The sequence below is a fragment of the Macaca fascicularis genome, chromosome 7 (genome assembly GCF_037993035.2).
Source record: "Macaca fascicularis isolate 582-1 chromosome 7, T2T-MFA8v1.1".
Classification (NCBI taxonomy): domain Eukaryota; kingdom Metazoa; phylum Chordata; class Mammalia; order Primates; family Cercopithecidae; genus Macaca; species Macaca fascicularis.
The window spans coordinates 37,195,690-37,220,528 of record NC_088381.1 but is presented as its reverse complement, the minus strand read 5'-3'; the positions used below and the strand labels follow the sequence as shown (position 1 = coordinate 37,220,528).

Here is a 24,839-nt window from a genome sequence, read left to right as displayed (position 1 = left end):
CACTGCACTCCAGCCTGGGCGACAGATCGAGACTCCGTCTCAAAAAAAAAAAAAAAAAAAAAATGAAGTTTTAAACATAGCATCGTAGAAAAATCTCATGCCAGTAATCTTAAGGAACTAACATTTTTAGGACCTACCGTGTGACAACCACTTGCACATGCGTTGTTTCAGTTAATCTTTGTAAAATTTTCCAAGCTAGGTAACATTAATACTGGGTTATAAGTGATGTGACTTACTAAGGTTATTCTCATACCCTTAAAGGAGTTCATTCCATACTGGTCATTGCTTGATGGTTTGCAGACATAAGATCCTTGAAGCTGGCCAGGCGCGGTGGCTCATGCCTGTAATCCCAGCACTTTGGGAGGCCGAGGCGGGTGGATCACTTGAGGTCAGGAGTTTGAGACCAGCCTGGCCAACATGGCAAAACCCCATCTCTACCGAAAATACAAAAACTAGCCAGGCGTGGTGGCATGTGCCTATAATCCCAGCTACTCGGGAGGCTGAGGCAGGAGAATCACATCAACCCGGGAGGCAGAGGTTGAGGTTGCAGTGAGCCTAGATGGCACCACTGCACTCCAGCCTGGGTGACAGAGAGAGACTCTGTCTCATAAAAAAAAAAAAAAAAAAAAAAAAAAAAAAAAAAAGATATTGAAGCTGAATTATAACCCTATGAGAAGGGTACCATCATTATTTCAGTTTCACAGAAGAGAAAGCCGAGGCTTTGAGAGGGTAAGTGACTTGCTCAACGTTCCACCGCTGAGAAGCACTCATCCCAGCCTCAAACTCCATCATCTGCCTGTGCTCTCAGCTATAATCCTAAAGTACCTCTCTCAAAGATCTTGTCTTTATCCTCCACCAGCTTGTGAAAACTACCTTTTAGAGCATTTCCTGCATGTTAGTTGATCAATTAGGTCCTCCTCGGGAGGATCTCAGACAGAATTACAGAAGTGTGACCTTTATGAGAAGTTGCTGTTGTCTTACAGTATTCCAGGCCTTTGAAGAGTCAAAGACTGATGTAGCAGTCCCTGATAACCTCCCAGCCTTTTCAAAACACTGCCTCATCCCTCTTGCCTTCAGACTTCTGAGGTCACTGGTGAGCATGTTTGCAATACGGAGGGAGAAGGGCACCATCCCTCTCTCTCCTACAGAAACAGCATGCGTACACAAGGACAAGAGCAGGAAAAATCACAGCAGACCGAGTCAGGGACAGGGCACTCCCCAGAGCATGTGCTGCGGGTGGAGGGCCCGGGCATTGTCAGAGTTCTGCATGTGGTAGGTGATGGATAAATATTGTGGTGAGTGATTGAGCTAGTGAATGCATTCTCACAGTTACAGGGGAGAGCAGAAGCAGTACGTCGGTGAGTTCCAAATCCTTTGCTCACCGTACACTAAATTGAGAGAAACTGAATCTCCAGTTAGGCGTTTCTCTGTGAGAACCTGTGAGATACTGACTCACTTCCTCCGTAAACTTCTCCTAACTTCTTCAGTCCCCTTTGATCCGTGGTGGTTCTTGCCCATGTGAAGCTTTTGTTACAGTACTTCTAGGAAGCTAAGGCGTTTGCATAAAGCTGTACATTTCCTGAAGGCACATTTGATTCATTCAGCAAATATTCAAGAGATATTTTCCAAGAAGCTATTATGTGCCAGACACAATGGCAGGGACTTAGGATCAAGAGATAAAAGATATTGTCCGTGTACTTAATTGGAAGGAGTGATGTTCTATATTCTTTGGGAGGGAAGATAGTAGGGGATAAATGTACATGGTGGGTGTAGTGAACAGACAGACAAGTAAACAAGAGGATGGTAAGTGCAGAGAAGACTAGGCCACCTTTGGGTGATTCTTTTTTTTTTTTTTTTTTTTTTTTTGAGACGGAGTCTCGCTCTGTCACCCAGGCTGGAGTTCAGTGGCGCGATCTCAGCTCACTGCAAGCTCCGCCTCCCGGGTTCACGCCATTCTCCTGCCTCAGCCTCCTGAGTAGCTGGGACTACAGGCGCCCGCCATCACGCCCGGCTGATTTTTTGTATTTTTAGTAGAGACGGGGTTTCACCGTGTTAGCTAGGATGGTGTCGATCTCCTGACCTCGTGATCCGCCTGCCTCGGCCTCCCAACGTGCTGGGACTTTGGGTGATTCTTAAAAGGTGCCTCCTTCCTCGGGATGGAGGGAAACACAAACCTGGGCACATGGCTTGGCAACTGGCGAATGAAACACGTCCCCACCCATCCCTTCACCCATGACCGTGGACTGTGACCAAGCTGCACAACAGACCACAGCAGGCTGGATTAAGGATGTGCTAGGGAGAGATAACCAGTATACTCTGGGTGTGATGACAAACCGAAGCCCTGCTTTGGATCTTGAAGGATAAATGGGAATTAGCCCAGTCAAGAAAAAGGAAAGAGCATTCCTAGAAGAAGGAACAGAAAAAAGCTTGGAGGTCTTTAAAAACATGGAACATTTAGAGAGCTATAAAGGCGGAGAAGCCAGGTGCCTTTCTTCATTAAGTAACTTCCGTGATGCCTTGAATACAGCATGATGTTGAGGAAATGTTTATTGCTGATGAAATACACCAGTGAAAAGATTCCTGACTTTTTTCTTGCTTTGACTGCTGGGCTGTTCTTTCCCCCTCATGAAGTAGAGGATGAATGTAAATTATACTCATCCCCGTATCTTTGAGAAATGAGTTAAAAACGTCCTTTGGATTCCTGTTTCCTATCAGTGGCATGAAAGATTTCCCTCAAGCGTCATCACATTGGCTCTGCTTCCTCCAGTTTCTGCAAAGCTAAGGATTTCAAAGATTTGGGGTATGGTCAGACAGGATCAAGGGTCAACTACCCTGCTGTCCTTGTCTTCAAGGAATGCATTGCTGCTGAAAATCATGTCCCATAGTACCTCTGGGATGGCAGATGTCCTAGCAAAAGGTAGTAATAAAGAGGGGTTGTTATATTTTAGACACTTTTGAATAGAGTGGTAAATTGTTATTCAAATCTCATTTGATGGCCAGTGTGCACATTATTCTTCCCATGCTCCAGTTTTTTTCAGAAAATATGCACCTCCTTTCCCCCACTATTTCTCCTAATGAGCACAATTCCCATATCTGGGCAGGGTGGACCTCTCTGCGAAGAGCTTTCTGTCTCTCTGACCTCCCTGGCTTTCCTTCTGGACAAAAAACAGAAAGCTAGTGGAACCATCTCAGCAGTGTCATTTCATGTTCTATATGTGTACTTTGTCTGAAATCAGCAAATGAAGCCCTCTTAGCTTCTGGAATATAATCCTAATCTAAACAAGCTTGTATCAATAGCACAAGGGGTCTTTTTTTTTTTTTTTAATAGAATCAGCCCTATTTGGAAAACTCTTGGTAAATATTAAAATATCATAAGTAGTTGTTGTGGCAGGCAAAAACTAAATACAACAAAGATAAAAGTGAAACTTCCTGTTATACCAGTAATCTGTTACAGAAAGTGTTAAATATAGATGCTACCATACTGTGCTTCTCTTACTATAATCCCCATTTTACAAAGAAGTCAGGAAACTTGCCCAGGTTTACTCAGTAAAAACAAATTTAAGAAATAGATGCCCCAAATCTCAATGGTTGGCCTCATTTTCTAAAGAAGAGGTGAACCAACTCAGATTCTACATGTAAATTTTTTGGGCTAGAATTTGGCTCTAAGCCTTTTTGATAGTCCTGATTTTTTTTTTTCTGACACAACAGACACAGTGATATACCTCTTGTGAGAACAACGAAAGATATAAGATAGTTGGTGTGTTGTTTAGATTCAAATCTTGAGAAGTGGAGTGAAATAATTTATGTACAAGCTAAACTAGAGCAAGGAAAAAGTATATTTAGATACTTTTATTTGAATTTTTAAATTAAATATAAAAAGTAAAATTATAAAAATATTTTTAAGTATCGGTAAATATGTTTTTGGAACAAATACAGTCCTCATAGGCATGCAAGCAAAGGCAGAAACCATAAATAAAAGATTACTAGGTTGGATATTTTAAAGAAGATATTTATAGTAGAATTATTTTTAATAACCAAAAAGGTACAAATTACATAAAGGGCTATGATTATCAGTAAGTGGTAGAGCTAGTTTACATACACAAGAAACAACCTAAACAGAATTTAAAAGAAAAACTGGGGAGAAAAGCAACATATGATTAACTACACAGAAGTCTTATAAATTAGTGAGTAGTAAAGGACTAATTCCACAATACAAAAACGAGCAAAGATTATGAACAGGCAATTAACAAAAGAGGAAATACAAAAGTCAAGAAACTTAGACAACAGAAACAACATTTTTTTAAATGCAGACAAAACAGCATCATAGGTAAACAAAGAAATGTCAATTTTAAAGGGACACCTTTTTAGCCAATTAAATTATCAGGATTTATTTTTCATGATAAAGTTCTGTGTTGGGACAGGTGTACACTAATCTAGGAATTATAAATTGGTAAACACTTTTTACAGGACACGATATCTATTCAATGCTTTTTAAAAGTTAAACTTTCAAGACTGTACTTCCAAAAAAGAAAATAAACACAAACGCCAAAAGAAATCTATGTAACAAGGATATTTATAGTAGAATTACTTTTAATAACCAAAAAGTAATAATGACATAAAGGGTTATGATTATCAATAAGTGCTAGAGTTAATGTAAATTTTAATTATCTCCTAAAAACATTTAAAATATTTTTCTACATGTCCTACAGTGAATATATAGTATTTTCAGTATTTAAATGATGATATAGCCTTCTTAAGAAAGATATTGGAGTGCTTTCACAGTGCCACATCAACGAGGGGCAGGCATGGGAGTGGTCGGCCCAATAATTTATTTTATCGCTGACATTACTAAGAATTGTCAGCACAGGGTCACAATGAAAAGCAAGCCAGCTTTTAGTGGGGCTTTTTTATGCTTTTTAGGTCATTGCCTGCACACTCCCACAGCATTCCCCATTCTTGAGACTTGACTATAGCTGCTCATGCTCCTGGAAAGAAGGAGGAACAGAAAACATCTCAGCTGAAGCATGGAGTATATACAAAAACCACTTGAAACTGATACTTGATACAATTTCTACAATAAAATACAGAATCACTTCATAACTACAGACACGGAAGCATTTTTTCCAGCTTACCCACGTGATCCTGCTTTAAGTGTAGCATGGCATCATTTTCCCTTTGTAGGCGTTTATTTTACACACATGTGTGGGATACCCACAGGAGCCTTGTTTCTCATTATTATATAGGAACTTCACAAGCAGGAGTGTTGTTGGCTGACTGAGAAGTATAACTCTGTGTTTCTCTCCCGGAGGAGCCGTGAATGAGATACCATATAATATGAATGGAGATCCCCTTAGGCACCCTATAAATTTATTATAAAGCACTGGATTTTGAAATAACAAAAATAACGTGCAAAATTTGAGGAAAGTATAAAAATTAGAAATTTATGTCTCTTCAGGGTCACCCTAGACCACAGATTCTACTGAGTAACTGGCCTGGTTTTTTGAACACAAGAGCAGGCATTATTTTATGTAGAGCAGGCAGAATCACTGCAATGTGTGAGTGGCTCTGAAGTTTCCAGTGTTTGGGGAAGAAAAAAAAAAAAGGAGACTTGAAGGAGATAGCAAGTGTAGATGACTCTGCAGGTTAAAGGAAGAAGAATAGATGGTTCAATGAGGTTCTGTTCACTTTTAACATCCACTTTGTAAAGGATCCTTAAAAAGGTTATATTTAGGGTTTTGGCTGTGCCTGGAAGAAGGGAGGCTTCACTTGAGCAGCAGTGTGGTAGACAAAGCATCTAACCTAGGCTTGTGGCTTTTGCAAAAACAGTTTGTTGGGGTATATGTAGCTCTTCGCTCTAGATGTTTATTCCAATGGGCTTGGCATTTGGTTATCTTTTAAGGAAGTCATAAGCAGAGGTAACATTTGTAATGTGAAATTACTCGAAATTCTATAAAAAGCAATCCATAGCAATTGGCGTTGCTTTTAGTTCATGAAAGCTTAACAATCTCTCGCCCTGTTTATTATGGCAGCCAGTGAAAAGTGAGAGCAGAACATAAACCTCGTTCAGAAACCAGGCCCACATTTTTGCTCCCCTTACAAATCCTTTAGAATCCCAGAAAACAGTTGCCCTCTTTCTGTTGCCCACCCTAAATGCAGGTGATATTTACCTATTACATCAGTTTAATGAGCAGGCCATTTCACACTCATTATTTGAAAAATGATCAGAAGAATCAGGACTGGGTCCTCCGAGAATATAAATGCCTCTAAGGCTATATCCATTTTAGGAAAACCAGGTCTTTTACCTTTGCTCTGGCTTCACCTCAGCATTTTCTTCTACAGCAGAAATAATGCATTTAGTCATTTCAGAACACTGGTTTAATGCATTAATAATTGCAGGTGCTTTTCCTAGAATTTTGGCTCCGCAAGTGTTTCACGGTGAGTGGGTCAAAGGCAGCAAGCAAGGGTCATATAAAGTGAGTATTTTATGAAGCCAGGATACATTGCAGTGTAAGCAGAAGCACCCAACATAATTAAAATAAATGAGGAATACGAGCCATGTAGACTGTCAAAGGCGTATATGGTGATGTGGTGGTGCAGTGGGCTGGGAGAAAAGGAGCAGAGAGTGGAAAGGCATTAAAACTATAGGAAATCAGAGAAAATGCTGTCCTTCTGTTCTTTAGCTTCTGGAATTACGGAGTTGTTATATAATCCAAGCCAGCAGCTATAGGGGATTTGGCTAATAGTTAACTTAATTTTTCTCGAATGTCTTTTTTTTTTTTTTTTTTTTCTGTAAATCAGCCTGAGTGGAAAGAAAGTGGGACTCTTGTCCATGAATCATATGGTAGGAGGGACCAGCTGGGAGGACCGATTCCCCCTGGATCCTATACATATTTTACTCGGCTCCGTGGCTGTACTTGGAGTGCAGGTTAAATGAATTGTTCCCATTAGCGAGCTGATAGGACAGCTCCTTTAGATGAAGGAGACTCTGAACTTTGAATGTCACCGTGAGGAAAAGAAAGTGCTCATAGGAAAGTTGACAGTGCCACTTGTGGCAGGATTTTACTGTCATTGTGAAAACTATATAAAATGATGACTTACAGTAAGGCTCAGAGTTTCAGCATAACATATAATAATAATAAGACTTCTGTCAGCTTGTAAGTGATGTAGGAGTTCTTTGCAGCCTGGTGGTTTATCTGTGGCTTGGTGGTCGCGGGAGCAGTGCTTTGTGCCAGACTTTCTGGCTGAGGCCGATTCATCCTGTGACTGATGCTCCTGACTGAGTCCTGTTCACTCTGATTAGTCACTTTTGCCTTCATTTGCTGGAACTCAAATCCTGAAAGTTTACTTGCTTCCTCCGTGTACTTTCTCGAGCCATATTTAAAGCACCCTTCAGTTAGCCACAGGAAGTATAGCTGTGGGGGCGTGGGGGTGCGGGGCAGGAATCATGAAAAATGAGAATGTTGCGCTGGCTGAAAAGCGCCTGGCGTCTGAGATCAAAGCCGTCTGACCCTCATCGGTATTAGCATCAGGATGATGACTTGTTTTCTTTGTTCTGTTACCTTGGAAACTGAGGCACGGGTCTTATGTATGTAAATAAAGAGTAACAGGATCCGTTCTCTTCATCATATGGCAGTTGTAAGAATTATTTGGAATATTTAGATCCTGTAACAGGATCTGGTGAAATGCAAGTGAAAAAGAAATCAAGATGTTTGTAGGAGGAAATGTATAAGCCAGAAGAGGTCCTTGTCATGTACATACTTGGATCGATATTGGCACTCTCAAAAAACAGTCAACAGGGTCTCAAGTGACCAAAGAGGAAAAGAGAACATGCTAAGGGTTGGGCTAAGCTAGTATAGCCTGCCTTCTTTTCAGTGTCCCTAAAATACTTTTTGCTCCTGAAAGCTTGTGGATATGAAGACCAGCGTTGGGGCTTCCCTAGGGAGAAGAGATGGCTCCTAGGAACGTGGGTGGGGCTGATGCAACATGTATGGGCAGAGTGGAATTTGGGTCACTAGCAGAGGCTTTGGCTGGTACTAGAATACGTAGGCCTTTCCTCCTAAGCACCCTGAGCGCAGGGATCATTACTATCTTGTCTGCTGTTGTTTCCCCGTCACCTAACATAGTGCCTGACTAACACAGGGCAGGGCAAGAACAAACGATTATGCAGTCAACCAGGGCTAGATGGCAAGCCTGAGATTTCATAGACAATTAAATCCCACTTTGCCCTGAAAGAGTAAATTGTTCATACATTGTCCATTAATGAGGTATTCAAATAATTTCAAGCTCCTTTTGGCCCTGTAGACCTGAATTTAAAGAGATTCTGGGACCAGTTAGTGACAGCTCTGAAATTAGAGGTAACTAAAGCAACCTCACTGCAAATGGGTTGATTTCCCCATTTATAAAGGCTTGAGAGTGCTATTTTCACATTACGTGGGGGAAAGCAAAGAGAAGGGAACACTTAGCTGTGTGTGGCAGGGTTGATCCACGTGCATTTGGATAATACAGTATCATAAGGGTCCAGTCTCTCACCCTGGCAGTGAGGAGTGTCCTCGAGGTTTGGGCGAGGCCTCTCCAGTCCTGGATATATCTCTTGCTCGCAAATACAAGGTGGCTAGAACTGAGGGACAGTTATGTGCACAACAATACACTATCGAAACTCTCATTTGTCAAATCCAAACTGCACAAAATGAGAAGAGACCACCAGGATGTAAAGTTAGGAGAGCCTGTTGGTGAAAGAGTTAATGCTGCAAGGCATGGAGACCACAGGGAGCTCTTTGAGCCAGAATTCAGATGCTCATCTTCCATCTTTTTGCCGGCTACCCTTGGCTTTTGACGTGGGCATGGGAGGAGCACTTCAATCACTGGGCCAATATCAATGAGGAGGAGGAAACAAGTTTAATGGCCACTGGAACCAAAAACCTTTGACTGAGCTCTGGCCCAGCTCTGCCTTACAGGGACCATTTGACCTTAAACATGCCCCTCCACCTTTCTGACACCCAATTTCCTCACTGAAAAATGGATCCAACAATATCTTCACTACTTACATCACAGAAGGAGATGAGGAAATCAGAAAGTAGATTGAAAACGTGCTTCCAACTGTTTTGGTTCCTGTAGCCTTGTAGTATAATTTGAAGTCAGGTAGCGTGATGCCCCCTGGCTTTGTTATTTTTGCTTAGGATTGTCTTGGTTATGGGGGCTCTTTTTAGGTTCCATATGAATTTTAAAGTAGTTTTTTCTAATTCTGTGAAAAAAAATAAATGGTAGTTTAATGGGAATAGCATTGAATCTATAAATTACTTTGGGCAGTATGGCCATTCTCATGATATTGACTCTTCCTATCCATGAGGATGGAATGTTTTTCCATTTATTTGTGTCCTCTCTTATTTCCTTGAGCAGTGGTTTGTAGTTCTCCTAGAAGAGGTCCTTCACTTCCCCTCTTAGCTGTATTCCTAGGTATTTTATTCTCTTTGTAGCACTTCTGCATGGGAGTTCATTCATGATTTGGCTCTCTGCTTGTCTACTGTTGGTGAATAGTAATGCTTGTGATTTTTGCATATTGATTTTGTATCCTGAGACTTTGCGGAGGAGGTTGCTTATCAGCTTAAGAAGCTTTTGGGCTAACACAATAGGGTTTTCTAGATACAGGATCATGTCATCTGCAAACAGTTTGACTTCCTGTCTTCCTATTTGAAAGAGTGTTTCTTTCTTTCTCTTGCCTGACTGCCCTGGCCAGAATTTCCAATACTGTGTTGAATAGGAGTGGTGAGAGAGGGCATCCTTGTCTTGTGCCAGTTTTCAAGGGGAATGCTTCCAGCTCTTGTCCATTCAGTATGATATTGGCTGTGGGTTTGTCATAAATGGCTCTTATTATTTTGAGGTATGTTCCATCAATACCTAGTTAATTGAGAGTTTTTAACATGAAGGGATGTTGACATTTATTGAAGGCCTTTTCTGCATCTCCTGAGATAATCATGTGGTTTTTATCTTTAGTTCTGTTTATGTGATGAATTACATTTATTGATTTGCATATGTTGAACCAGCCTTGCATCCCAGGGATGAAGCCAGTTTGATCATGGTGGATATGTTTTTTGATGTGCTGCTGGATTCAGTTTGCTGGTGTTTTATTGAAGATTTTTGCATCAATGTTCATCAGGGATATTGGCCTGAAGTTTTCTTTTTTTCTTGTATTTTTGCCAGGTTTTGGTATCAGGATGATGCTGGCCTCATAGAATGTGTTAGGGAGGAGTCCCTCTTTTTCAATTGTTTAGAATAGTTTCAGAAGAAACAGTACCAGCTCCTCTTTGTAGCTCTGTGGATTTACAGCTGAATTCTACCAGAGCTACAAATTCTGGTAGAATTCAGCTGTAAATCCATCTGGTCCTGACCTTTCTTTTGGTTGGGATCACTCAGACAGTTTAAGAGAGATTGAACCTTTTTTAACGTTTTCCAGTCAGCCCTTACTGGCTTGAATTGTTTCTTATGAAAATTTCAAACATGAATGCAAAGAGGGGCAACAGTGGAATGAACTGCCCTGTACCCAACACCCAGATTCAGCCTAACCAACATTGTCACACTTGCTTCATCTATCCCTTTTTCCCTTTGCTAAAGCATTTTAAAGCAAACCCTAGACATCATATCATTTCTTCTCTACATATTTTAGCATGCATCCTGCTCAAAAGTAAATGCCCGGTGCTCTTACATTCTCCCTTGTTTCCTTTACAAGGCTGCTTAGAAATATTTTGTGATTGTTACTGTGTTCTGTTTTCTGGACCTGCTATGTTGCATGAACTCATTTTTCCTTTCTGTACTACCCCATAGACCTGCCATGTGGTCCAAAAGAGTATTAGACAAGAAAGATGCTGCATTGTTTTATTTAGGAAGAAAGACCCAAATAAGTAATAATAATAAAAAACTATTTACAATTGAGATTATGCAAATATAAAACAGAGCTGTCTTTAAAAATAAAATATATATTTTTTTAAATCTGCCAAAAAGAGTTTTGCCAAACTGCTATTCCAACTCATCCCAGCTTAATTCAATGGCCATGGCATGCTGACTTTTATTATAAAATCACTTTGAATAGGAGAGAAATTGTTAAACTCAAGTTAAACTCTTAAGTTGTTGTATCTAAGAACTATGCATATTGAAATCACTGTTTCCAAAATAGCTTTCTCAATCTCAGAAATGGGAGAGTCATCCTGAATTGCCATGTAGGAGAAGCCAGCCACGCAAGCCCGGCTTCTTGCTGTATGTAGCATATAGTTAACGGGAAAGCTTTCTGTAGATTCTTTATTATCCCAGAGCCAGTATGAGATTAGTTTTACAAGTTGGGTTATAACCTTTACAGCTTCTGGGTTGGGGATCTGCTAACAAGATCATAAAGATCTTTCTAACAGATGAGGCATGCATGCCCTGTGTTCAGCTCTGGTAATGACCAAATCAATTTTATCACAAGTATTTAAAAGTGCCATTTTAACTTTTCTATTGATTGCCTGACCTTTGCTTTGGGTCCTGGGGTTAGCGTGTGTTCTCTCCCCTCTCACTCTTTGTCCGTAGCCTTCCGGTTTCTCTTCAGCTGTGCAAACCTCTCTTTAGGTGTCCCCCGACTTTCTCAGTTAGCACTTGTCCCACCCTCTATACTCCTCTTGTCTTCTCTACATACTTCCAGGAGCTTTGGAGTCACTATCAGTAAACTAGATGTGTGGCTTTCGGGAGTCAACTTCATTCACTTAACAATTTTTTCTGATCTTCATTCAACAATGTTTTGTGAGTATCTGTGTGCCAGGTACCATTCTGGGCATCACAAATACAGTGATAAACCAAGGATGGGAAGTACCTGCTTCAAGAATTGAAATTGTTGGGAAGACATACAACTATATAATAGAATGTCAGGAGGAGGGAACTATTGTGAAGATACAAAGTAAAGCAAAGTGGAGAATGGCGAGAGCGATTGTGGATGAGCTGGCTGGGAAGCATTCTAGCAGGAGATGAGAGCTGAGCAAAGATCTGAATGGATGTGAAGGAGACCTGTGGAGAAGTGGAGGGAAAGTGAGACGGGCAGAGAGAACTACAAACAGAAAGGATGTGAGTCTGGAGCAAGCTTAGAGCTTTCGAGAAAATTTAGGATGGTTAGTGTGGAAGAATGAGATGGGTGAGACAGAGAGAGAGGGAGACACTAGGTTGGAGAACCAGGGAGGCTGGATCATGTAGGACCGTCTCAACTGTGGAAGGAATTTGAGCAGGAGACTGATGTGATCAGATTTATAGTTCAAAAAGTCATCTGGCTTACATGGAGCTTCTAAGTGAGACTAGTGAAATTGTTCCTGGGTCCAGCAGAGGTGTCCTGTATGGTAACAGGAAGACTTCAACACGTCCAGACCTCAGAGCCCACAGAGCCACTGCTGTGTAGGGTGCTACTTTTTGCTCTGCTCTTAATTGGCTGGCTGACTTGGAACCAGTTGCCTAATCCCTCTGAGTCCCAGTTTGCTGTCCTTTTTCAGAGAGAGGCACAATTTCTTTAGTCTATTCCAGATCTAACATTTGGGGATTTTAATCTATAAACTAGCTATTTCCTAACCCTGTGTATTTGTTAGGGTAAAGGTTGAAAACTATTGTAGCAAAGAGACTCAATAACACAGTGACTTTCATGAGGTAGAAGCTGGCTTCTCTCTCCTGTGGTATTGGAGCCAGTGGAGGCTGCCAAGGAAGCTCTGCTCACAGGTCCTGTCTGGGTGCTCTCTCCTGTCTCCAAAGGTGGCCTTACCCACATGGCTGGAGCTGGGTTATGGCCTTATCCAAGTTCTAGTCCATGGGAATAGAGGGAGAAAGGATATCCAGCGTGAGCAGCTTCCTTTTAAGTGGCATGGAAGTGACATGACACCTTCTGGTCACATGTCCTGGTAAGAATCTAGTCTTGTGGCCATACCCAACTGCAAGGGATTCTGGGAATTACAGCCTCTAACTGGATGGCTACGTGTCCATCTAAAGCTTGACTGCCCTGGAGGAATGGGAGAATGGATTTGGTGGGGTAGCAAGAAAACAGCTGCAGTCTGTTTTTGGAAGATCCCAGAGTATTACCTCCAGGCACCTTACACTTATAACATTTCCTGGACCTTTGTATTAACTTCATGCAACCGTGGTAACAAAGTGCCACAACCTGGGTGGCTTAAAACAACACAAATGTGTTCTCTCACAGTCCTGGATGCTAGAAGTCCCAAAATCAAGGTGGCAGCAGAGCCTTGCTCCCTCTGAAGGCTCTAGGGAAGAAGTTCCTGAAGCCTGTCTCTCCTAGCTTCTGGTAGTTGCTGGAAATCCTTGGCATTCCTGACCTTATAGCTACGTCACTCCGATCCCTCCTCCATCTGCGTGTGGCCTTTTTCTGTATGTGTTGTCTGTGTCCCTGAATGCAGATCTCCCTCTCCTTCCTCTTATAGAGGTAGTAGTCATTAAATTTAGAGTAAATCTAAATACTTAGTTCAAGTATTCAGATGACTGGCCCCTGGACCAGTATTACTTCATCTTAATTATATCTATAAAGATATGATTTCCAAATAAGGTCACGTTCGCAGGTATCAGGAGTTAGGACTTGAATGTGTCTTTTTGGGGGATGCAATTCAACCTGTTACAACCTTTTTAAAATTAAAATGTAAAAAAAGAAAAATGGAAAAAGAATAATTTAAAAGAGAAGAACTGTGCTAGTTGAAATCAATCAAAATATAACAAGGTATATCAATCTCAAAAAGAACCCATAGTTTATTCTGAAGTTCAAGGCCACCTTCGTGTCGCAAACCAAGGACATCTGGGCCTTTTTTCCTTCCCTTCTCTATGGAACATTCCAGTGCATTCTTGTAAGATGCATTGCCATCAGATAACATTGCTTAGATAACAGAACTCACTGACAGCTGACCGCTTTCAGCTTTGCACTGCCTATACGTTTTGATAAGCACAGCAGCCTTATGAAAAAGGTATCCTTACTTCCATCCTACAGATACTGAAACTGAGGCTCTAGCTAAGTAGCTTGCCTCAAGTGAAATGACTAGTTGGTAGGTGAAGCTGGGCTTGCAACCTGGTTTTTTCAGACTCCAGGGATCCTACTCTTTACGTTACAGGGCACTGAGTCCTGGAGATCTCTCAAGTGGTCCTGAAGAAAGGGCTGGCTCCTGCCTTGAGGGGTTTGTGATCAGTCTCTGAGGTAGCACCTGTACTGCAGAGGTCTCCACGGGCCTTTGGTTGCTAGTATGTGTTGACACTGTAGTCATATGCCCTACAGTCATTGGCGTAAGCAGACACCTATCTGGTAGCTAAAGGATGGTGGTTTTCCTAGGAGTCAAAAGTTGTTCATGTCAGCCCCTAGGTCTCTCACTGCATTCTAGAGCACTACATAAAATACACGCACTAAGCAAGGCTTATTTTTCAGACCTTTATCAGCATACTGGTTACGATTACCATTTTGGCAAGTATTATCAGATTATCCATCACCATAGGGCCCTCCTGTAAGTAGCCAGCTATGCTATCACACTTTCACTTCAGACTACACAAAGGGTTCTCTAGAAAGGATAATGCAATTAGTACTTGCTATAGGCAACTGGGTCTCCTAACAGTCACGGAGAGATGTTTGCAATATTAAAAACCAATATTTGGTCAACGTTGCCATTCTTTATTTCATTTTATCTTCACAGTAACCTTGTGGAATAGTTATTTCATATTAATTTTTCTTTCTTATTAAAATTTTATTTGTACAGATGTATTATAGAAATTTTAGAAAACATAGACAAAGGAAAATCAGTCATAATTCCTCCACCCAAAGATAACCACTCTCAATAATTTGGTGTATGTATTTTTTGTCTTTTTTCTATATATTTTTGTTTTCATTTTTGACAAAATGGTATGCTATGCTTTGGGACTTTGAATTTTTTTTTTCTCGTAATGCAGCTGGAACATCATTGTCTGTGATTTATTTTTCTTTATTTTAATGATGGTAGAGTATTCCATTCGGTAAACATATCATGCTTTATTTGCCATCCTCTACTGCTAACATTTGGGTGTTCCCTTGAATGTTTTGCTGATATAAATAATGTTATGATGAATCTTGTGTATATTCATGATTAATTCCTACAGCTATATTTCTAGTGGTGGAATTTTAGAATGAAAGAAGAAATCTTTTTCCTCTCCTTTTAGTGCTGAGGAAACTGAGGCTTGGAGAGATTATCTTGCCCCAAATTATATAGCTGGTAAGTGGCAGAGCTAGGAATAGAATCCAGATTTGCTGACTCTCAAATCCCATATGAGAACATAGCTTATACATCTAATCTAACAATACCAAATTTTTCTTCATAAAATCTGTGAATGCAAGGTAAGTATGTTGTTGTTGTTTTGGAGACGGAGTCTCATTCTGTCTCACACGCTGGAGTGCAGTGGCAAAATCTCTGCTCACTGCAACCTCTACTTCCTGGGTTCAAGTGATTCTTGTGCCTCAGTCTCCTGAGCAGCTGGGACTTCAGGCATGCGCCACCATGCCCGGCTAATTTTTTTGGTATTTTTTGGCAGAGATGAGGTTTCACCCTGTTGGCCAGGCTGTTCTCAAACTCCTGACCTCAAATGATCTGCCTGCCTTGGCCTCCCAAGAGAAGTATCTTGATGGCTACTTTCTTTTCTTGAGTTTTTATCCAGCAATCACCAATCCAGACAAACTCTCTAAAATTCTGTGATCAGAAGGGAGTAGAGAGGCTACAAATAGTAATGATCTATGATTTCCTAATTTATAATTTAATCAGTTTTTCATGCATCTTCTTCAAAATGTTAATAATATTGTTACTCTAAGAAATTCTTTATGGACCCATGGTATTCTATATATTAGGGAATAACTGGTCACCACCTCTCTACTTTTTTTTTTTTCCTTTGAGATGGAGTCTCGCTCTGTCGCCCAGGCTGGAGTGCAGTGGCCTGATCTCAGCTCACTGCAAGCTCCGCCTCCCAGGTTCCCGCCGTTCTCCTGCCTCAGCCTCCCGAGTAGCTGGGACTACAGGCGCCCGCCACCTCGCCCGGCTAGTTTTTTGTATTTTTTAGTAGAGACGGGGTTTCACCGTGTTAGCCAGGATGGTCTCGATCTCCTGACCTCATGATCCGCCCGTCTCGGCCTCCCAAAGTGCTGGGATTACAGGCTTGAGCCACTGCGCCCGGCCCACCTCTCTACTTTTAAATATTTGTTTAATACTCCGTTGGATCCTAGGCCTTTTACTTTTCAACTGATCTGAGAGTGGGTCTCATTTCCTCCAAATTTAGAACCGCATTTCCATTGTCTCCACTTTGGCAGATTCCCTCTCTTCTCTAGGTGATTCAAGAATGAGTGAATGCATGGGGTTGTTCCTTCCTTCGTCGTAATGTAGTGATACCCTTGGTCTATCTATGTTTCTGCCATCAGTAGCAGACTTTGTTTTGGGGGGAGCTGCAGACCAGGTGATATTTCTTCTGTCTTTACTTGCCTTGACTTGGTATGCTGACCAGGATCTATGGTCGATGAGATATGATTTAGGTTGTCTATCCAAGGGCATGATACATTCAAACTTCCCATAATGTCTGACTTGCTTTGGGGCCAGCAACTCCATAATCTTTGGGCCATCCTTATCCAACCTGTTCTGGTAGCTTCGACTTTGGAGACTGCAGCTATAGCCACATCCAGGCAAGTCACCCACAGACAGTTCACGTCCGTACCTGCCCATATGAGTGGCAAAGATAAACAGATTTAACAGATTGCAGAGGCACATAAAGTAAAGCATTTCTGGAAAAGCATTGTGAAAGCTGCTGATGTTTACCCGAGCTGAATTATTCACTTATAAGATAAAACTGCTCAATTCTAGAAGGCTAAACTCAAAGTGTTGATATCAGTTCACACCTCTGCCCTCAGAGCTCCAAGATCAAATTTAAATCAACCAGGTAATATCTAATGGATAGCATCATTTTCCATACAGACACTCAATAAAAGGAAATCAGTTTGGAAAAATAAGGCTTCTTTATGATTCTTACTCTGCATGAGTACTAATCATACACTGGGGCCAGTAAATAACAAGAGAAATTACCCTCCTTACATACGGACTTTTCATAGTGCATTGAATAGTAATCTCTGAGAAGACGGATGTTTCCCAAATAAGTTTTGTCTGAAGATTTCTTTCTCAGATAGACTGATGGTCTCTTTATGTTCCCTTTGCTGGGGAACCCGGAATGAGGCTTTGTCCTTGGAACTGTTTTGTTAAAGATAAAGGCAGGACTTGAAAGAGGGCATACTTCTGGTCTGCCTGTCCAAAATTAAAAGATATTTCTGGGCACTAATGTCAGAAAATATGACCTGGAGATGGAGAGCAATCACAGATTTTTTTTTTTCGAATTCAAAAAACAGGAAAAATTCCTCTTATCCATTCCCATAACCATTTTTCAAACTAAAATGGAATTTTTTTCATGGCGTCAAAAGCACCTTGGTTGGTAAAAGAGCTGAAATATTATTGCCGAAACAGCTCAACCTAGGCTCAAATCGAACATAAAAGAAACCTCCCATTACAGTATTATTAATGTTCATAATTAGTATATCTAAATGATTTTTAAAGGCTTTTTATGCAATTACAAAATCTTTGATTGTCGTAACATTGCTAATGCTTTGATGCCTTCCACGTGTTGTCCTTGGTCCCTGCAACCCTGGCACATAATTTATTTCTCTTTTGAGTGAACTCTAAGCATTAGTGTCCATTAAGAATTTTTGAAACAAAGTCCAAAGATTACTTGGAGCACTTTCAGTAATATGTACTGATTATCATTAATAGTTCTTTTGTCCTAGACAAGGACATTGTTTTGTAACATCATTTTGTTTGGCGAGGCCCTACTCGGGCTGTGTTCCGGATCCGCCTCGTGCATAGATTTTCTTTTTTGACTATGCGTAGAATGGAGCAGTCTCCTGGGACAACTCAGAACTGAGGAGGAGGGGGACATAGGGCCAGCACAAAGTGATATTTTTTCTTTAGAAAACAATTATTAGCTATTCAAAAACAGAAGTCTAAATTCTGGGCCTCGTTTCTTAGCTAGTGTTCATACACTGCATATAAATGTGCCGTTTTAACTGCTAGCTCCTCACAATGAGGAAGTCAAAAAGAAGGAGATGGCCCGGCACGGTGACTCACGCCTGTAATCCCAGTGCTTTGGGAGGCCGAGGCGGGTAGATCACGAGGTCAAGAGATCGAGACCATGTTGGCTAACACGGTGAAACCCCATCTGTACTAAAAAATGCAAAAAAATTAGCCGGGCATGGTGGCGAGTGCCTGTAGTCCCAGCTACTTGGGAGGCTGAGGCAGGAGAATGGCGTGAACCCAGGAGGTAGAACTTGCAGTGAGCCGAGATCGCGCCACTGTGCTCCTGCCTGGGTGACAGAGCAAGACTCCATCTCAAAAAAAAAAAAAGAAGGAGAGCGCAGTGGATCCAGGAGAGCGCAGTGGATCCAGGAGAGCGCAGTGGATCCAGGAGAGGATAACCTTTGCAACGTGCTTGTTGAGAATGTAGCAGGGAGTGGGTTAAGTGTTTGGGTTTTATTTGGAAAATTCTTTCCTGAGCTCTCCAATGCTGCCTTCCGGGATTATCCCGGTTAATAACAGTGCCTTAATGGGTATTGCCTGTGTCAAATCAAGGGTTGTCTCTCTGTTTATCTAACATAAAGTGTATTCGCAAGGTGTATGCAATAAGAAACATACTTTAGAGGGAAAGAAGTACTATATCCTGTGCCCCACGTGAATTATCTTACATTTTACTGTAAACCTAGTCTTAAGAATTTTATTCCCATTTTATGGAATAAGAAAAGAAAGGCTCAAAGAAGTTAAGCTATTTGCCCAAGCTCTCATAGCTTAAATAATAGGTGTCTTCTTTTTTTTTTTTAATTTATTTATTTTTTATTATTATTATACTTTAAGTTCTAGGATACATGTGCATAACGTGCAGGTTTGTTACATATGTATACTTGTGCCCTGTTGCTGTGCTGCACCCATCAACTCGTCAGCACCCAACTACTTGTCATTTATATCAGGTATAACTCCCAATGCAATCCCTCCCCCCTCCCCCCTCCCCATAATAGGCCCCAGTGTGTGATGTCCCCCTTCCCGAGTCCAAGTGATCTCATTGTTCAGTTCCCACCTATGAGTGAGAGAACAACTCAGACATCTTGCAGGGAGGGAGAATAAATCTTGTGAAAGCCTTCAGATTTGGAGTCCTCCTTTTGTAGGAATGAAAGGAGGAGTCAATGTGCAAGACTGGTGTAGAGACATGAGTTGGGCCAATTCAAGACTTTGTTCATTATCACTCAACACATCTCTTCCTCCCTGCCACAGTCACTTGCAATGTAAAAATATTGACATATTTTTAAAATAAAAGGAAATCTACATGGCATGGTTTTGAGTGGTTTGTTTGTTGGTTTGAGACAGAGCCTCGCACTGTCACCCAGGCTGGAGTGCAGTGGCACGATCTCAGCTCACTGCAACCTCCACCTCCCAGGTTCAAGCGATTCTCCTGCCTCAGCCTCCCAAGTAGCTAGGATTACAGGCACCCATCACCACACCTGGTTAATTTTTTGTATTTTTAGTAGCGACTATGGATTTCACTATGTTGGCCAGGCTGGTCTCAAACGCCTGACCTCATGATCCACCCACCTCGGCCTCCCAAAGTGCTGGGATTACAGATATGAGCCGGCACAACCAGCCTGTTTTTTAATACTAACAGAATTTTTTCATGTTTATAATCTCTCTATCTCAAAAGTTGTTTTCTCGTTGCAAGAGAGGACAAAAGAAGGCACACAGGCTGAATACTGGTGAAGTGGCAGAGTGGCATCTTTGTTAAGTCTAGAGCCTTGTCCAGGATGCAAGGCCTCTGGAAATGCTAGTTTGGTAATTGCCAAATTTGGGAAGAGGAAAAATGCCAACTCTTACTTAAAAAAAAAAGAAAAAAAGTAAAATTAACTGGATACCCAGAGAATTGCCTATAAACCAAGAGACAATTAGAGGTCCATCAAGAAAGTTAATGGGTCCAAGATTTGGCACTGATGGGAAATACCAGCTTACATTCCTGAAGTGCTCTGTTCTGGGATGACTATAATGAAACTTCCCTACTGATAACCATGGCAGTGCTAAATCTGTGATATTTTCATGACATTTCCTTTGCTTTACTTTGAAGCATGGCCAGTTAAAGAGAGTCAAGCATTCTTGCTATATTAGAAGCCCGACTTTGCTTTGGACCGAATATTTATGGAGCCTTTTAGCCCTCTTAGTTTTAGGAGTTTAATTGGCAATTTAAAACTTCTGTCATATTGTTAAGTTAGAAATTGTGCTCAAGCATTACCTGCAAGTCTGGAAATACACCTGCCGTGTGTGTGTATGTGTGTGTGTGATCTGGGTAAAATAGAAGGAGTCTTACAGCTTTATCAAAAGGTGCCATTTTTCTCTAGCCCAGATAATTTTTAAAGATCACCCAAGAAAAGTGCATCTTTTACTTATATAACCTTTTGTGGGCACTGCCTTTTTTCTTCTTTGGTTGTTAAAGGCAAGAAGAAAAAAAGTTTCAGGGGGTTACCTTTTATTATGAGCTACATTGGATTTCTTACAGTGAGAAATAGATCTAACAGCCTGTTGCTTGGAAAGATGTGGTTTGGTTTGATAGCTTAGAAGCAGGGCAAGGAGCCATTGGTTGATGAACTGGAAGGCAAATTAAGAAATCACGTTGGCTGGGCACAGTGGCTCACGCCTTTAATCCAGCACTTTGAGAGGCTGATGCGGGAGGATTGCTTGAGGCCAGGCGTTCAAGATCAGCCTGGACAACATGGCAAGACCTCCATCTCTAAAAAATAGTAAACATTCTCTGGGCATGGTGCCACATGCCTGTAGTTCCAGCTACTAGGGAGGCTGAGGTGAGAGGATGGCTTGAGCCTGGGAGGTCAAGGTTGCAGTGAGCTATGATGATACCACTGCACTCCAGTTTAGGCAACACACTGAGAACCTGCCCTGAAGAAAAAAAAAGTCACTGACTACCTCATTCTGCATATAAGAAAACTAAGAGCCAAGAAGTTAAATGATTTGCCCAAGTCATTCACTGCGTTCACTTCGGGCTCAGGGTGTATGTGTATTTTAGGTTTAGAAACTTGGTTGCACCCTGTCATTCACCACAACTCTATCAAGTCCCTATCTCCATAGAGAGCATTACCCTGCTCGTGGTCTGTTTGTGAATCTCTGGGGAAGGATCTTGGTGTTCTTCCCAGTCATTTGGAAGTGAATCAAAACCTGCACAACAGCTGGACTTGGTTCGATGCCCTTCAGTAGTGGGGACCAAAGTCCTTGCCTGTGCTGATCAGCGGCCCATTTGGATAATGCAGCCACTTGCTAGTGAGTAGGTAGCTTCCTTTTGTCTATTTTTTTCAATTTAAGACGGGGTGTCACTATGTTTCCCAGGCTGGACTTGAACTCCTGGGCTATCCTCCTGCCTCAGTCACTCGAGTAGCTGGGATTACGGGTACCCACCACCATATCAGGCTCTTTCCCTTGACTTTAGACAGTAAAGAGAATGGAGTTTGAGATCTAGAATAGAGTACACTTACTTTAAGGAACTTAGTTCTCTGTCTCATGCTCTCTTCCGTCAAATATGAGGATATTTTCTAGTCAGAATACTTGATCTGAGAACCAGAGTGCTCGGCCATGAGTCAGTGTGAAACTGAGGGACATCATGAGTAGCAACGGCATAGCTTTCAGTAGCACACTGTAATTCAATTTGGTTAAACTAATACTATGTGAGTTACCTACCCCTTACCAAAGTCATTTGTATCACACTGCCCAGTTTGTAAAGCTCTTCATACATCCTTATTTCCTTTAATTTTCACAGCAGTCTTTTAAGGGTCATCATGATTATATACAATTTTAAAAACCAAGAAGTTCAGGACTAGTAAAGTTAAGTAACTTGCTCAAGTTCTATCAGCCTAGAAGCAGGAAAGTGGGCTATAAATGCAAGCTCAGGTCAGTTTGACTCCACATCTAGTTACCTTAAGAGCTGCCTTTATTCTTTGATTCCTCAGTAGAATTAGAATTATTTGCCTCCTTGAGACTTATTGTAGTTTATCTGTAGTAAGCCTAATTCTCCCAAAAATCTTGATTCAGAGCTACTGCTGGTGGTAGCATTAGGTTTGCATACGATTTTTTTTCTGAAGGCCTTTCTCCTTCCACTTGAGGACAAACATTGGCAATGTATGACTGCTGTGAGCTCACTGAGGATGAACTCTTCCTGGTGAGAAAAACAGGAATCTTGTAACCTCTAGGAAAATGAGAAAAAGAAAAGGGGAGACCCATCCCTATTTAAGGGTGAGAAAATGGCTGCTGGTAGCAAACCCAGGCATACACGCCTGCTGCGAATGAAGGCCTAAGGCAGGCAAGTGTGGGTAATTCAGACAGCTGGATTCCTGGCAGAATATTATGTTCTAGAATATTCCAGAACATTCTAGATTCACTTCAGTATGCTCTTCTAGTAGTAGAGACTGTGGTTTCTATGTGTTTGCATCAGCATCTCAGTACATCTTTCACCCAAACTCAGGATGAGTCTTCCTGGTTTAAATACGGCTGAGGGCACTCCCATGGGTTTAAATTATTTACAGAGCTGACTACTGAGTGGTATGTTCCAAGGAGTAAAATTTGAGTATTTACTCTTTTGAGGATACATCTACAGATTGTAGAGATTTGCCATGAGTGTACTTCCAGTTTAATATAAGTTTCCACAGAGAAATGTTTTATTATGCCAATTAAACTTTCCTGAGCCTCAGTTTCCCCAACTGTGAAATGAAAAGGATGTCTTCTGCTTTTTTTGGTACTTCTATGGAATCATTTACTATGAAGTACTAGAGCTTCCATGAAGAAGTTAGATTTCAGAGGAACAAAGAGAATTCCAATACATTTTCTGATTTTTTTCATTAAATTTGCCTTTTGTGTGTTTGTATTGTTTTTGTTTGTTCACTTTCTCTAGGGAAATAGACTTCTGTCTTCAGAATGCCTAAGTTAAAAAAAATTAAATATCATGCACAGTCATATCTCCATAATTAAGGAGTTGTAATGCAATTTTTAAAAATATTGCTCTTGTGTCAGGAGTGTGTCTTCTAAGCTTTTCTCCATAAAAAATGTGTTTATTAATTGATTGGTATATCTTCATTGGCTATAATAAATATAATTTACATTCTTCTTGTGTAGGTTAAGGCTGCCAGATAAAATACAGAATGCACAGTTAAATTTGAATGTAAGATAAACAACAAATTAGCATCAGAATTCAAATTGTACTGGGTAGCCTGTATTTTATCTACTAAATCTGGCAGCAGCTCCAATATAAGTGTAGCTCCCAATTATTTATATTGATTATTAATTGGCAGTTAAACAAAACTGAGGGACTGAGAGATTGTGTTGTTGCCAGAGTCATGCTTCCTCCTGGAGACAGATAATGAAAAGTTTTAGCTCCATGCCAGCTGCTGCGACCTCCGAGATCAAGCAGCTTTCTCGGGAAGATTTTCAAAATCTATTATCAATGTAATCGTCATGAAAATATTTGATGAGAACACTGCATCACGCTGTATACTAAATTTAAGTAGAAAAGTCAAAGCAGTGGTATTTTCATCAGGCCTTTGGATGTAAAGAGAAAATAGTTCCACACTCAGCGAATATAGATAGGTCTGTTTGGGGCTGTGTTAAATCCAATTGTGTGGAGGTTTTGAATAATCAGGAGAGACAGCCTAAGCACTTTCTCTTCAAAGTGATTTTACAGAAAGCACTATTTCCTAAGGAAAATACACATATAGCTCTCATAATGCTGAAAGTGCACTAATGTATCAGTTTATTGGTGCTGGTGTCATGAGCTGGAGTTGCAAATTGTATTCAGATTTTAAACTTTACTCCCTGCTGCTGCTGGGGGAAGTTCCCATCCCACGATAAAGGTTATTTCAAAAACTTCTAGAACGCTTTTGTAGTTTTCATGTGAGACAGTCTTCAAGGATTTCTTTAGAAAGTTCTAACTTCACTTCATGAAGCCAACTCAAACATGATTTTAAAAAAACAAAAACAAAAACAAACAAACAAAACAGTAGTTTTCCTCAATAAAAGTTGCGGGGCTGGGGAGAAGAATCTGAGTCGGGCTGTGTAATTTCAGCTTCCCTAAATAAGTCCTTTGGAAAGTGTTGAGGGGAGCAAGTGTGTGATTTTGGTCTTGGCTCACAACTTTGGAACCAACTTTTTTAAAAATGTCTGCCGTGGATTTTCATAACAGATTTCTTCCCCGTACGACATGTTCCCTAGCTAAGTAATAGGTCTGATGTGGCTGCCAAATTTTTCGACAATCTTTACTTTCCAAAGGAGGGTTAAATAGTTCCCTTAATAACTTGAAAGAAAAAAAAATTTCAAGGTTTACCACGACTCTTAGTCACAGGCTGAATGTCAACAGTTTTATGACTTTGAGCCTACTTAGTCTCAAGAACGTCTCCCAAGAAGAATGCAGCATAAAGGATTCAAAATGTAGTAATTCTGAAATGGAGATAGTGTTGTTTGCATCAAAGCATACATTCATGCTATCTTTATCGGGACTTCTGTGCCAAATGTTGCTTAGTTCTATTTGTCACCTGCTACCTATAAATCATCCTGAAATATCAAGGGTGCTGACTCATGAATCGCTCGTGGTTTCGTAGTTTGTGTTCATACATTTCATTCAGTTGTGTTTCAACTGTATGAAACATTTGGGAGCCATTTATAGAGAAGCAGCAGTGATTCCCTTTCTGACCTTAATGAGTGCAGACACATAGGTACATT

At 40.9% G+C, this 24,839-nt stretch overlaps 1 protein-coding gene across 1 annotated transcript in view; it reads left to right on the top strand.

The window, feature by feature from the left end:
• RORA (RAR related orphan receptor A) overlaps positions 1 to 24,839 on the top strand; it is a 771,401-nt gene that overhangs the window by 555,115 nt on the left and 191,447 nt on the right. The gene's annotated exons all lie outside the window — the stretch shown is intronic.